This window comes from Erythranthe guttata, chromosome 3, assembly GCF_056151865.1.
Source record: "Erythranthe guttata isolate IM_541 chromosome 3, IM_541, whole genome shotgun sequence".
Classification (NCBI taxonomy): Eukaryota; Viridiplantae; Streptophyta; class Magnoliopsida; order Lamiales; family Phrymaceae; genus Erythranthe; species Erythranthe guttata.
In genome coordinates this window covers 3,087,404-3,104,114 of record NC_142535.1, presented here as the reverse complement: position 1 = coordinate 3,104,114, position 16,711 = coordinate 3,087,404, and the positions used below count along the sequence as shown (strand labels likewise).

Here is a 16,711-nt window from a genome sequence, read left to right as displayed (position 1 = left end):
CTTTGTCACCAGAACTGTTGGAACAGTTAGTACTATCATCACATGAGTTTAAAGAAGTAATGGCAGATAAACAATTAAGATCAGACTTCTTTACCCAGATTTTTTGTTGAGTTTTATTCACTAAATCAACCTTTATCTTGGGTTTTTGAGACGACACAAAAGTGTGATCAATTTTAGCGGAAAGTGGTGAGCGGGCCATTATTCGTTTAACCATTTTCAAGTACTTAAAACACCTGGGTCGTATATGACCAGGAACATGACAAAAATGACAGGTAGGAACAAAAACTTTTCTTTGAAATGGCTGTGTTGGTGCAACTGTCGCAACAGGCTGTGAAACAGTGGATTGCTTAACAAAATTGATTTTTCTTTTAGGATTTTCTTTCTGTTTCGCTGCACCAGTAGATAGCTGGTTACCCCCTATACCTATACGACAGTAGTTTGGCTGATTTTTGTCAAAATTTCATTCAAAGTTACTCTACCAGTATTAAACTTAGAAATAACATCTTGGGTTTGAGCAAATTTAGCCTTGAAGCTATCTATTTCTCTACTAGAAGAAATAACATTTTGTTCAAGAGTAGAAATTCGTACCTTCAATACTTTGTTTTCCTCAATTAGGACAAGCTTCTCTTTTTCTAAGAATTTATTTGACTCGCATACCTGAAGAAATTTTTCGTACATCCTTTCATAGCATTTCTTTATTTCTTCCAAGGTTGACACGTCATCATCGCTGTTGTATTCCGAATCCCCATCACCACCTGCAAGATTTAACGGAGTTAATCTTTTATCAGGTATTGAGTGCAACTTATCATACCTAAGTTCTGTCTGAACTGTCTGTCCAACTGATGCAACAGTTTCAACGACATTCTCTTTGCACTCGCTTATCTGAGTAGTTCCTTCGTAGGCCTCTTGTAGAACATCCCATGCCTCCTTTGCTGATTTGCACATTGATATCATTTTGAATTGATCGTCATCAATACAACTTAGGATAGCATTCGTTGCCTTGGAATTATAATCTGCTCTACGTACTTCTTCATCACTCCACTTCTCTTTTGGCGTTTGAATGATTTCGTGTGACTCGTTCATTGAGGTAGGAGGTGTCCAATCAATTAGAATCGCGCGCCAGGCCCATTCATCAATAGATTTGATGAACATCTTCATTCTTATTTTCCAATCAGAGTAGTTTAATTCACCCAAGAGAGGTGGTAGGAATGCGCCTTCACGTTGATTATTCATGTCTGCACAAAAAAATAAAAAATAATTAAATCCCAAAATCTCACTAAGTATATCTAGTGACAGGCTCTTGATGCCAATTGTTAAAATTTATTTCGTGCAGATATTAAATTATTTGTGTCAGATTCAGTTTTTCGTTACTGTTGCGTGAAGTGTTGCAAAATTTCGTGAAGCAGTTCGTAAAAAACAGTAATAAACGAGACACAAATTTTAATGTGGTTCGGATACAACTGTACCCTACATCCACGAGGACCTGCAAATAAAATTTACTAATTTTTAGTTTTACGAATACAATAATAGGACTTAATCAAAATACAAAGACTCCCTCTTTGTTGACGCCGTTCTCGTATACTACGCTGAATTATAAATCTTCAATTTGCAGCACGTCCCTTGCTCCGCACGGTTGAACTCCCTTCAACGCTGAATCCCTCAGTTGGCGGATCGATCTCCTCCCGAGATCTGTTTAAGCCCCTCTCCCGAAGAACCGATCTTCTTTTTGTATAGAAGAAGCAAACTTGTGATACTCGTTGAATCTTGGTGTCTTCACCACAAAGCCTTGAAGCCGATATATTTTCTATGAAAATCACGTATCACGATGGAGCAATAAAAACGAGAGGAAAAAATAATTTCTCTGAACTCTTCTCTCGATCAAAAGACCTCCAGGTGCAGCAAAAATAAGAGCAGAAAAATATAATTTTTCTTCTCCAACAAAAGGCGTGCAACAGCAACCAAGAAGAGAGAGATCGGCTTCTCTTAAAAAAAAACGCACACACCGTATTATGTTCCTGCTTCTTCTTTTATAGTTTAGGAACACTCCTGTATTAGGTTTTACTAGGTTAGAGACGTAGAAGGAATTATCTTGTTAAAAGATATGGAATAAAAGTCCATGCCTTATTAAAATATTGTCATCCTAATTTAATGGGAATTCCCATGTAAACAAACAACCAATTAATGACAATAAAATATAAAAGATAATCAAGGAAATCTTTTCCTTCTTGAAAAATGATACGCACAAGGACTATTGGATAGTCTTGGTGTACAAAAACTCTTTTTGATTAATAAAATAGTTTTCTATATAAAAGAAACAATTAATGACAAATTAAAGAATTTAAGTAAACAAGGAGACTTCCCTTTTGTGTCACGGTACATAGGACTTGTTGCACAAGTCTTTACTCATCCCTTGTTTATTAGAATCCAATTAGATTCTAACACTATTCATGTTGTTGTAGAAAATGCTACTGTAGAAGATGATCAGTGGCCCAAAACAGGAATAAGACTCCAACAAATTGATGATGGATATCAAGTAGTATGCGTGTTGTTTGGGAAACATGATTTCTTCGACAGATAAAATTTAATAAAACAAACAGTAATTAATTACTCCGTCGATTTCTACTCCACAAAAATTTTTGTTGCAGAGAATTCAAAATCAAATTTTAATGGAGATGATGAATTTAAAATAAAAACAAATCAATCGGTTTAAGAAAACAAACCGCGTCGGCAACAGCTTGTTTGACGGGGTCTTCATATCGTCGAGCCGAAACCTCGTCGTCGCGGCCAGAGCTCCACCCCCGCCACCCCATCATCACCACACCACACCCACTGACCCACAGGCTGTGGCGTATCTAGTATGGTGCAAGGGTGTGCAGCTGCACACCCTTGATTTAAAAAAAAAAAATATTTCCTATATATTTAGATATAATAAAACAGTAAATGTAAATATGTTAGATGTGATGCTGTAGTTGAACTGGTGGAATGCTTTCCCCATTTTGTAGAGGTGCCGAGTTCGACACCCTGCGCTGCCTCCCTATGCCTTTTTAATTGTATTAATCAGATTAATTTTTAACTATCCTGCCTATGCCTTTTAATTTTTAATTTTTCTTTATATATGTATTAACTAGAGTTTGACTTTCGAAATTGACTTTTATCCTATTACATATAAATATTTCAGTTGTTTTTTACATTTTCAAAATTTTCTAATGAAATATATATTTTGCTCTTTGCAACTTTAATTTTTTTTTATCCCTCCATCATTTTCGCAAATTTTACTCTATAAACATTTTCTTAATTATTCTAAAATTCTTCATCTTAGCTATTTTCTAAATTTCCAACTATGTGGGTATTTTTTTATTTCAAAAAATCAACATCCATTAATAAAATACTTGTTTTGCTTTACAACTTTAATTTATTTCCTGCTCCTTTAATATTTTCATCAATTTTTTGTTTAAATATTTCCTAAATTATCCAAAAATTTGCAAATAATCTTTTTCAATTAGAAGTTATTACATATTTTTATTGTTTCATGTATATAATATTAAAAAAAAAAAATCGGGGGCGCTGCCCCAGAGACCCCGTAAACTTTACTCAACCATTATATATTTTTTTAAATATTTTTAATTTCGAACACCCTTGGCAAAAATCCTGGATTCGCCACTGCCCACAGCGTCCTCAACGACGATTGGCAGTCATCATCTTCAGCGTCGTCGATGGAAACCACCGCCGCCAACTACAGATCTGTCACCACCCTTCACGCGGCGGCGGGGGGCGGCGACAAACGTTCTTCCAGCACCACCGCCGTCGGTCGCCGTCAAACATTCTTCCAGAGTCGCTTTCTGATATCCTTCTCCGACGACGCCTTGTTTTTCCTGCGAATTCAAGTCGAGAAGAAAAGATTAGAAGAGGAGAAGAAAGAACTGCAAATGAAATGTGTTAGGGTTTTGAAACGTGAAAATGAGATTTAGTATTAATAAGGGTGATTTGGAAACTATTAAAATAGCATTTGGGTAGGGTATTAGGTAAGGGGGTTTTCTCTAATTATTTTTTAGAGTAGGTGTTTCCTTAACTCATTTTCCTAGATGAGGGTGTTTTCTCTAATTTTCTCAATTTTAAAACACCCTAATCTAGACTAGTGTGTGCATACGTGCCCTATGTATTTTACATACAAGTGCATTTTTCTAACACATGCATGCATATATTATATATACATATATTCACATACACATACATATATATATACGATATAACGTACTACATATTTTTTGCTGACTTCATAGAAGATTGTTTGGCATATTGCAAGTTCATTGGTGTCATGAGAATTTTCCTTTGTTAAGCGTAGTGGTAATCATTTGACACGCATTTGAACTAGTGGTAATCATTTGGTGCATTTTCTTGCCTGTTGCCACTATATTTGGTTTAGTATGTAACGAGAGAGTTATCCTTCTTCAAGAATTGGCACAATCTGCCTAACAAAACTTTTATTCTTCCTAAAAAAAAAGATTTTTTTTTGTTTGCTTGAAGTTGAAATTGGAAATATTGGAGTAGGTTAAAATGCCCATGGTTCATGTACTAATAAGTATGCATCAATTTACTTAGTTGATCAGTATAATAAAATTGCTGGAATAGCTCAGTTGATTAGAGCGTGTGGTCCTTAACTATAAGGTCGGAGGTTCGACCCTTCCATCGAGTGAAATATTATGTTTTATATTTATTACTTTATATAATTTGAATTTAAAAATAAAATAGAAGTCATTATTTTTGTTAAAAAACAAAATTAAATTAAAAAATTAATCATCAACATGCTCTTTATATAATTTGAATTTAAAAAAGAAAATAGAAGTCATTATTTTTGTTAAAAAACAAAATTAAATTAAAAAATGAATCATCAACATGCCTATGAGCTAAGCTATGGGCAAGAGAGTTGCCATTATGTGTGTGTCTCTATGCACGCTTATATGCCTAAATCGTGTCTCTCACGTGCTACTACTGCGATTTTTTCTTAATTTTTTGACTGTGAAATATCAAAAATGTCCTCAAGCTCCTTTTCCTTCCCTCTTCTTCATTCTCCATTGTCCCCACTGCTGCACATCACTGCACCTCCGCCGCGAAATGGGGCGCCCTCAATTGGGAGAAGCGAGTCCAAACCTCGGCCCATCCCCACTCCAATTCTCACTCTTACTTCAACAACAAACCCGCCGGATCCGCCACCATTTTAACACCTGCAAAAACGCAATCTCCTTTATCAGAAATCGACAAAATCGATCAAGCCGCGACCTTCTACGCCGCCACCAAAAAATTCGGAGCTTGAGGAAGCCCAAACAATTGATGGATGAGGTGGTGCGTGGTGGGCGGCGACGGTGAATGACAAGTATGGTTGGAAATTGAGAGGAAGAGTGGGGATTTGGGGCTGCGGCCGGGCAAAATTGCAGAAAGGGGAATGGGTTGTGGAAAATTGCAATTTAGTCCCCCAAATTAAGTTTTAAAAGTTTAACAAAATTCCAATTTTGCCTCTTAAATTAATTTAATTTTATGTTATACTGCTTAGGGGTATACTTGTCTTTTTACCTTCGGTCAATCATTAAAATAATAATGAGTGCGGTGAGCTTCGAAAAGTATTACACAGAGGGGTATGAGAGAATTTTTTTTTAACATGGGGTATTTGACAATTAGAGATTTCACAGAGATGGTATTTGCAATTAGCTCTAAAGATTTTGTTCAAGTGGGGAAGATGAAGAGAGGTGGGACTCTAATAGAAGAGTACAACGGGCTCTTCTTTCTTTTCCTTTTTCTTTTTTTCTCTTTTCATTTTTGGTATCTTCCAATCAAATATTCGAATTAATAATCCCTGCTAATTGCAATTTTCTTTTTTGAGATAGAAATAATAAAATAAAAATAAATTTAAGAGTGAATTATATATATATATATTATATCCTTCAAACTCAGCTTAATTAGTAATTACAAAAAGAATCAATCATTACTAAAAAAAAATAAATATCGCTAATGGGAATTACAAATACCGGTTAAGAATTTATATTATATTTTAAATTAAAACAATATTTTTTTGATTTTAAAAGTTGGAGCCATGTATTTATGTTATAAATCAATTCAAATTACATTTAAAGAAATATATATATATATTCAAATTAGATTTCTTAACTTCTTAATAAATAATTTGTAACCACTGCATATATATATATATATATATATATATATATATATATATATATATATATATATATATATATATATATATATATATATATATATATATATATATATATATATATATATATATATATATATATATATGCAGTGGTTACAAATTATTTATTAAGAAGTTAAGAAATCTAATTTGATTTGATTTGCTTTCAACTTGAGTAAAAGGAGAAAGTGATTCAAATAATTCGAAAGGGTGACACATAATTTGAACCACGACTTGCGCTATGCTTGATGTATGAGGCAACCTAGAAGGATGAAACGAAAGCGCAAATATTGCGAATAAACCTAATATAAATCAAAATAATGTATATTAATCAGATACGAGGTTTTTCGAATTAATGTTCGTTAAATGAAACGACTCCGAATAAACAAACCATGGAAATATTATACATAAAAAGGAAGAAAAAGATTCACCCATTAGGGTTGTTAGATGGTGAAACTTACCTAATCAGTCAATTATCCGATGAAGGAAAGTCGTCTTCCAGTTCGTACGAGTCAGCATTACTCATGCAGATTAGCGACTTTATAATATCTTCCTTTGATGCATGCCGCCACGCGATTTTCCATCTCTAGCGCATGTCTCCGATTAATTGTGTTGACGAAGAACTTCTTCTTTATGCCGTCGTCGCTTATGCAGTTGTCTTGCAACATGAGAACCTCTGTAAGTTTATGATACCATCATCAGTCAATCAATTCGCGAAATTAAGTTACCTAAATAGTATGAATTTACTTTTATTAACTGAATTATTTAAAAACTTTATCATGTTGGAAACATGTTAATACTCAAAAAAGATTGCGGTCTTCTGGTAAATTGGAAAAACAAAAGTTTTATCATTAATTGTGCAATCAATTCCTCATTAAAACAACAACAAAGAGCAGGCACAGTGCAATCTATTCTTCTCTGATTATAAAGCCAATTTTGAATATCTTAATAGTGCATCGATACTTTACGTGAGATGGTATTTTTGTAATAGAAAAACTTATTTAGGAAATTGAGTCTCACATGTGAACGTAGACAAGAAATTGTCGATATTCTGAAACTAAATTGAATATTCGCGGACTATAGTAGGGATATGTATCTATACGTATATGCATTTAGATTTGAACGAGAAAGAGTAGCCAGAAGGAACACTATTAGCGTATATATATTACATATATTACATATATATTATTATTATAGTTACTTTGTGTAATAGGTTACCTTGTGTAATAGATTAGGGTTTTATATATATATATATATATATATATATATATATATATATATATATATATATATATATATATATATATATATATATATATATATGATTAATATAGGTGAGATACATAACTCTCTCTTTCTCTAACTCTATTTCTCATATAAACACCACTTATTTTCTCGACACCTAAAAAAACCTAGGGCTGATATAGTGATAACATGATATTAGACTCGAGAGTGGGGGGTTAATGATATGTCTAATTGGGCCAACCCAATAGGCTTATAATTTATTGATATATTGGGCCACGTGCCCAATATTGAAGACCACTATCATCGAGGCCCAATTACCTTCAAATAAGGTTTGAGCCCAACAATCTCGACTAAGCTATAAATAAAGGTTTGAACTCATTCCTTAAGGTACGTCCTATTAACTGAGCAATACTACCAATTGTATTTTCTGGACTATTTCTATATCCGCACGTCTGACTTGAGCGTCGGAGGGGTTTCCGCCGGATCAACCCCCGGCCTAGTTCACGTGTTTTATGATCGCAGGTATCTCAAGGTCATCAAGCTCGTGAGCCAGTGATCCACTCTGCTCTTCCAGCTCATCTTTCTTCAACTATCTATGTTGATCTATCTTTAGCATCATCATTTTTGGCGCCGTGTGTGGGAAGGCAAACACAATCACGTAGCACATATGATGGCCTTGAGACATCTGCTCAGGGGAGTGTGACACTGCTAACGACCTCCCACCTCGTGGAGGCTCTAGCTTGCCACTTCCTCCTCCTCGTGCTCGGGATCCACCACGAGACTTTCCTCGGATGTCCCACTAGATCCTCAACAGGATTCACTTCTTCCCGCCCCTCGATCGGTTCAGACAACCGAGCAGGCCCTTCAACGCTAGCAAGGGTTATCGACTCCCTAGGGGTTTACAGTGCCCCCAAAACATTTCGTTCGCCAAGGGTTATCGACTCCCTGGGGCTTACCTCGGCCCCCAAAATATTTCGTTCGCCAAGGGTTATCGACTCCCAGGGGGTTTATAGTGCCCCAAAAATATTTCGTTCGCCAATGGTTATCGACTCCCTGGGGGTTTATAGTGCCCCAAAACAAAATGAAAAATGATCCCCAAAGGGTGGACATAAAAAGAAAAAATAAAAAATAAAAGGCAGAAGAAAGAAAGAGAAGAAGATGAAGAGAAAATTATCCCCAAATGGTGGACATAAAAAAAAAAACATCAAAAAGTAAGCCAAGCCGCGCGCGCGCCACGCCACGCGCAACCTTCTCCTCGGGGCGCGTGCGCGTTCACACCAAAAAAAAAAAAAAAAAAAGAAGGGAAATGATGAGGCTGCCAGCGCGTGGGGCACCGCTCGCGAGGAAAAAAAAAAGGAAAAAATGCGCAATAAAAACATGCACGCGTGGCGGACATGCAACAAACGCGCGGCCATCGGTCCACGCGCGCATAACAAAAAAAAAAAAAAAAAAAAAAAAAAAAAAAAGCTGAAAAGCGCCAAACAGCCTGCGCGCGTGACGCGCGCGTGTGGGCCACGCGCCAGCAGCATCTCTCCCTTGTCAAATCGCCGTCACTTCATCTTTCTCTCTCCATACATGTAGTAAATGCAGCACAACTCCCATGAAACCTTGGCAGCTCTACACTCTCTCTCTCTTCATAAATTAAATGCGGCACGACCCCCTATGAAGCTCTTCAGAGCTTCTCTCTCCTGGCATTAAAAGCGCGCGCCTTCCCAAGGCACCGCGCGTTCCAATGCGCGCGCGCACGTTCTTCCAAGCGCGCGCAACTCTCGCTATTCTCTACCAAATTGCGCACGGATTTCACCTCGCTTCACTAAATTGCGCGAGAATTTCAACGCGCTCCACCAAATTGCGCGAGCTCTCCAGCGCGCCTCACCAAATCGCGCACGCTCTCACACGGATAAATAAAAATTATTATTTCTCCATACCACGCCAACAATTAATGGTACACCACAACACCGATCTACTCTCGACACGATCCGGTATCCTTTTCGACTTGGCTCCCACATCGAATCGAGAGTGGGGGCTTGCAAGACTCCCACGAGGAGCAAACTCGCTCGGTCCTACAAACCCGTTGCGAGACAACTCCCATGAGGAGCCAACGCCATCGGTATTACGAACCCGCAGCAAGACAAATCCCACGAGGAGCCAACTCGCTCGGAACTACAATGCGTAGCGAGACAACTCCCACGAGGAGCCAACTCCCTCGGGTCTCATAACCACAGCGAGATAAATCCCACGAGGAGACCACTCGCTCCGTCCAACAACCCGTTGCGAGGCAACTCCCATGAGGAACCAACTCGCTTGGTACTACAACACGCAGCGAGACAAATCCCACGAGGAGCCAACTCGCTCGGTACCACAACCCGCAGTGGGACAACTCCCACGAGGAGCCAACTCGCTCGGTCATATAACCCGTTGCGAGGCAACTCCCACGAGGAGCCAACTCCATCGGGTGTACGAAACCACAGCGAGATAACTCCCACGAGGAGACCACTCGCTCCGTTTTATAACCCATTGCGAGACAATTCCCACTAGGAGCCAACCTTGCGAGACAACTCCCACGAGGAGCAAACTCGCTCGGTCCTACATGGCCGCTGCGAGGCAACTCCCACGAGGAGACAACTCGCTCGAAATTCACTACACAATCGCGAGCTCAAGTTAGCACGATTACAACCTTAGAAACACTTAGATATATTATGATAATCTCTATAGCTTGGCCAGCTTGATTACTCATATTTCTCTACTTGTTTTCGACTGGTCCTTCGATCATTAAAACGTGGCCATGGTCCAAACACACTTATGACCCACGAGGTCTAACAAGGGGCACGATCCCTATAAAAAATCTTGAGAGCCTGATCCCCTCCTCAAGTACATCACGCACAAGGCTATATGTAAACACATACAAGCAACGCGTCAAAACATTGACAATGTCGATAAATAACAACTCCCACGAGGAGAATACTCGGACCGTGCTACTACATTATCGCGAGACAACTCCCACGAGGAGATAACTAGATCAACTTGATTACCCCGCGACGAGACAACTCCCACGAGGAGATAACTTGATCCGAGCTACTACATCGTCGTGGGACAACATCGACGACTCAAGTAACTTACATCGCGACAACTTGGTCGCACTACGCGCTAACGCACCTTCACGCCCCTCCGACACACGCTCCAACGCGTTTTCGCACACCATCAGGCCATACACCAACAAGCGACTGCTACAATTTTTACTCTCGACACGATCTGTCGTCCATTTCAACATGGCCCCCACATCGACTCGAGAGTGGGGGGCTTAATGATATGTCTAATTGGGCCAACCCAATGGGCTTATAATTTATTGATATATTGGGCCACGAGCCCAATATTGAAGACCACTATCATCGAGGCCCAATCACCTTCAAATAAGGTTTGAGCCCAACAATCTCGACTAAGCTATAAATAAAGTTTTGAACTCATTCCTTAAGGTACGTCCTATTAACTGAGCAATACTACCAATTGTATTCTCTGGACTATTTCTATATCCGCACGTGTGACTTGAGCGTCGGAGGGGTTTCCACCGGATCAACCCCCGACCTAGTTCACGTGTTTTATGATCGCAGGTATCCCAAGGTCATCAAGCTCGAGCCAGTGATCCACTCTGCTCTTCCAGCTCATCCTTCTTCAACTATCTATGGTGATCTATCTTTAGCATCATCACTTACCAACTCCTTATTCGACCAATTAATGATTCATACCTGCACTTTTGACAATTTTCTCTCACATTCGACTTTATCTGTCTCGAAAGCAATGAATGGAAAGCAATTAAAACCACCTCATTCCTACCCTTTTGGGACTTGACTAGGGTGAGACCACATGTGTTCTAAACTTATATGAGATATGCATTAATCACCATTAATTTTCTAAGATTAAATCTGGACCCTAGGAAAATAACATGGCCTACGGTCCAAAAAATGAAGTACTTTACCAAATTATCCTTCGATTATTTTTTTTATTAAATTAATATAAAATAGATTAACAATGAATTGTCTAATTTACCCCTATTATATTTTTATAAAATAATTAATTTAAATTCATTGTGACCGAGTTTTATTTGATAAATAATCGAAAAAAATGCATTTATTAGGGATAAAACTTGTGTCATCTTAGTACATTCATCACTCCTAACCATCCAAGCACATTAACTTAATATGATATATTTAACCATAATTGTATAAATACTGTTAAATAAAATATTAATTGCGACATTCATTATTATTAAATGATATTAAATAAATTGTTAACAAATTTAATATAATAAAGTTTGAAAAATATAAAAAATTACATTTCAATACGCCAAACATCTATCATTAATTATATAATATTAGAAAGAGATTAAATTCTGAGAGGATGAGCAGATATTGAATATAAATCGGATTCCACTATTTTTTTGACATGTGGCACTCTTAAGTCTTAACTCTTAATAAATCACGCTAATTATAATTAGGGTTAGACGGGTTCTGCTAGGGTTTTTTTTTTCAATTATTAGAATCATAATTATATTTTTATTTAAACTGTACGTGTCAATCATCCTATGGCATTCGATTTTCCTATTAAAACAGGTCATCCGGTCTAAATTTGCACCCTATTAGAAATATTAATAAACTCCACCATTTTAAAAATGTAAAGAATATTCAATTAAATATAAAAAATGCATAACTTAATCCAAACTCACTTATGTTATTAAATCGATAGTGTGACAAATCCATATAAAAAATAAAATAATATGTTTATTTAGAAGAAGAAAAAATTATAACTCATTCCAATTAGGTAGTTTTCTTACTTTAAAATAAAATTATATACTACAAATACTATATTGTGAATTTTCTTTAAATATTTAATATAATCAAATAGTAAGATTTGAATTGATTAAGCTCAAATACTTTCAATTAGTAAAAATTATTCAAATATTTGAATCGATTGCTTAACTATTGACATAACGTGTTACGATTTAACTATTTATAAGTAATGTCTAATTAATATCTCTTTAATTCAATTTTATCATAAAAAATAATAAATTTAATTCCTAACACATGTAAGAACCTAATCGTAAATCGTAATATTTTATCAAAGCGTGATATTTGAACCAATTAAGCTCAAGTCCTTTCAATTCGTAAACACTATTCAAATATTTGAATCGATTAAGCGCGCTCAACTATTGACAAGAACGTCTTAATCAAATTAACTATTATTAATTAAAGTGTCATACATTTTGAATTCAATTTTATCATAAAAAATAATTCCTAAATTACGTAAGAATCAAATGATAAGATTAATTAAAGCGTATGATTTGAATCAATTAAGCGCAAGTCCTTTTAACTTGTAAATATTATTCAAAAATTTGAATCGATTAAGTTCAACCACCGACAAGAACGTATTAATCGAGTTAACTATTTATAATTAAAGTCTACTATCATTTTAATTCCATTTTAACAAAAAATAATAATTTAATTCGTCAAATCGTAAGAATAATGTTGTAAATCGTAAGATTGAATCTAACCATGAACCAATTAAATCTTATGATTTTTACGAATTAAATTTTATTATTTTTTATGATAAAATTCAATAAAAAAAGATACTGAATTTTGACTATACATAGTTTGATTAATACGCTATTGTAAATTATTGAGTTTAATCGATTCAAATATTTGAATATTGTCTACGAATTGAAATGAGTTGAGCTTAATATCGATCAAATCTTTGAATATTGTTTTTGAATTGAAAACACATGAGTTTAATTGATTCAAATATTACGATTAAATTACATCTTACAATTTACGATTCAATTCAAACTTCATTTTTATATTACGCGAGTTGATCAGCATTTCCTTAGATTTTCAAATTATATTAGTGTACTATATTTTTTTATTATGTATTAAATTGATTATTTTTTTCACTAGTTAAATAATATCGCGTGCATTGCACAGGGGAAAATGCTAGTAAATATTAAAGGAATGAACTTATTGGTGAAAGAGATATAGCCCCTAGGGACGTATGCTTGGTTAGGGGCTTATTTGACTTATTCTTTTTTCTTTTTTTCCTTTTTCTTTTGTCTCTTTTCATTTTTGGTATCTTCCAATCAAATATTCGAATTAATAATCCCTGCTAATTGCAATTTTCTTTTTTGAGATAGAAAAAATAAAATAAATTTAAGAGTGAATTATATATATATATATATATATATATATATATATATATATATATATATATATATATATATATATATATATATATATATATATATATATATATATATATATTACATCCTTGAAACTTAGCCTAATAAGTAATTACAAAAAGAATCAACCATTACTAAAAAAATGAAATATCGCTAAAGGAATTACAAATACCGGTTAAGAATTTATATTATATTTTAAATTAAAACAATATTTTTGGATTTTAAAAGTTGGAGCCATGTATTTATGTTATATATTGATGAAAATTAGGAGATCAATAATTGTTGAAAATTATAGTTAAAAAAGTACAGAAAAAATATAAAAAATAAATAATTACATAAGTAGCAATAAGGTAGAATTCTTCACGGGTTAGTTTTAATTTTGATAATTGTTAAAAATTATGTTAGAAATTAGTAGAGAAAAAATATTAAAAATAAATAATTACAAAAATATCATTAGGGTTTTTTAGGGTTGCCCAGCGTTTCTTTCTTTTGTATATAAAATACTGTTAAAAATTATAGTTAGAAATTAGTAGAGAAAAAATATTAAAAATAAATAATTACAGAAATACCATTAGGATTTTTTAGGCCTGTCTAGTGTTTCTTTCTTTTATGGGTAAATGACAAATAGGCCCATGATAAGGGCACTTAATTAGAAGAGGGACATCCTACTTTTTTGTTTTTCAAATACATCAAGCCCATTCAAATTTATTTGCAAATAAGAAAAATCCTTTTATATATACCAAAATTACCCTCAATTCATTGAAACCCAATTCAACTCCAATTTCATGATTTACACCCAAATTTAGCCCAATTTCATCAACTAACCAATTTTAATCCTAATTTCAATTTTGACCCCAATTTTGACCCGCCACCACTAGAGACCGCCGGTCGCCGCCGTTGACCGGCGTTGACTTTTTTTTTTTTTTTTTTGAATTTTTTTTCCCCATAATTTTTTGTCCGGCCGGTCAACTGCTGTTGACCGCGCTCTCCGGCGTTGACTTTTTTTTTTATCATTTTTTTTTTTCTTAAAAAAAATATTTTAATTAATATTACTGTCATGGTTGCTAAATTACTGTCTCCAGCAGTTATTTAACTGTCGGAGACAGTAAATTGACTTTTTTTTCCTTCAAAAATATTTTAATTAATATTATTGTCTTTGCTACTAAATTACTGTCTCCAGTAGTTATTTAACTGTCGGAGATAGTAATTTAAATGTTAATTGATTTTTTTTTAAATATTTTAATTAATATTACTCTATTCGTTGCTAAATTACTCTCTCCAGCAGTTATTTAACTGTCGGAGACAGTAATTTAACTGTTAATTGACTTTTTTTATTCTTAAAAAAAAAATTTAATTAATATTACTATTTTCGTTGCTAAATTACTGTCTCGAGCAGTTATTTAACTGTCGGAGACAGTAATTTAACTGTTAATTGACTTTTTTTTTTCTTAAAAAAAATTATTTTAATTTATAATACTGTCTTGGCTGCTAAATTACTGTATCCAACAGTAATTTAACTGTCTTAGACAATAATATTAATAATATTATTGTTCGGGAAAATAATATTCATAATATTATTGTCCCAAAACAGTAATATTCATGTGTGAGACAGTAATTTAGTAGTCAAGATAGTAATATTAATAAAAATATTTTTTTTCTAAGAAAAAAAAATTCAAAAAAAAAGTCAACGTCGGAGACCGGCGGTCAACGGTGGTTGACCGGCCGGAAAAAAGTTTCAAGAAAAAATTAAGTTTTCAAAAAAAAAAAAAAAAAAAATGTCAACGCCGGAGACCGCCGGTCAACGCCGGAATCTGGTGGAAAAAAAAACATTTCAGAAAAAAAAAATTTGGTGGGGGTTAATGTGATATATTTGTTTAAATCCGAGGTCAATGTGTAATATTAAGGAAGTGAGAGCATAATGGGTGGAATTGATAAGAATTATATTATGGAGGGTATTTTAGACTAAAGACATGGGGATGTGTTTAATTGAGAGACTGTTTTTTTTGTGGACCAAAATGCATTTAAGTCCCATGTGATGGGCCTTTTTGCCATTCGCCCTTCTTTTATGTATAAGATTATAAATAAATGAAACATTCATATATATGACAATATTACCCCTACCCTTTATACCCAATTCTTAATTGTAATCCAAATTTAATCAATTTTGTCCACATAAATTCAATATTGTTTTTTTTTTTTCCAAAAACTTTTTTTTTCAAAAAAAAAAAAATTGCCGCCTGATTCCAGCGTTGACTTTTTTAGGGTTTTACTTTAGTTTTTTTTTTAATTGACCGTCATTGTGCTTAGAAAAACTGTAAACACAATAATATTACTGTCAACAACATCAATATTTTTTTGTTGGTTTTTTGTTTTGTTTGAGTTATTTTCTTTTTAAATTCAAATTATATAAAGAAATAAATATAGAATATAATATTTCGCTAGAAGGAGGGGTCGAACCACCGACCTTGTGGTTAACAGCCACACGCTCTAACCAACTGAGCTATTCCAGCAATTACATTTAAGCTTTCTTTAATACTTATCAACTAAGTAAATTAATGCATACTTAACATACTCCAACATTTCCACTTTCAACTTCAAGCAAGCAAAAAATAAAAAACTTTTTTTTAGGAAGAATAAAAATTTTGTTAAGCAGACTGTGCCAATTCTTGAAGAAGGATAACTCTCTTGTTATATACTAAACCAAATATAGTCGCAACTGGCAAGAAAATGCACCAAATGATTACCACTACGTTCAACAAAGGAAAACTCTCATAACACCAATGAACTTGCAATAAGCCAAACAATCTTCTATGAAGTCAGCAAAAAATAAGTAGTACGCGTATATATGTATGTCAATATGTGTATGTGAATAAATGTATATATAATATATGCATGCACGTGTTAGAAAAAAATGCACTTATATGTAAAGTACATAGGGCACGTATGCATACACTAGTCTAGATTAGGGTGTTTTAAAAGGGAATATTAGCAATAACCCCTCATCTAGTAAATGTAGTTAAGAAAAACCCTGCTCCAAA

At 34.3% G+C, this 16,711-nt stretch overlaps 1 non-coding gene across 1 annotated transcript; it reads right to left on the bottom strand.

The window, feature by feature from the left end:
* Positions 1-16,109: 16,109 nt before the first annotated feature.
* On the bottom strand, positions 16,110-16,183 carry TRNAN-GUU (transfer RNA asparagine (anticodon GUU)). The gene has a single exon. It is a non-coding gene; the product is annotated as a tRNA-Asn (tRNA).
* Positions 16,184-16,711: the final 528 nt, after the last annotated feature.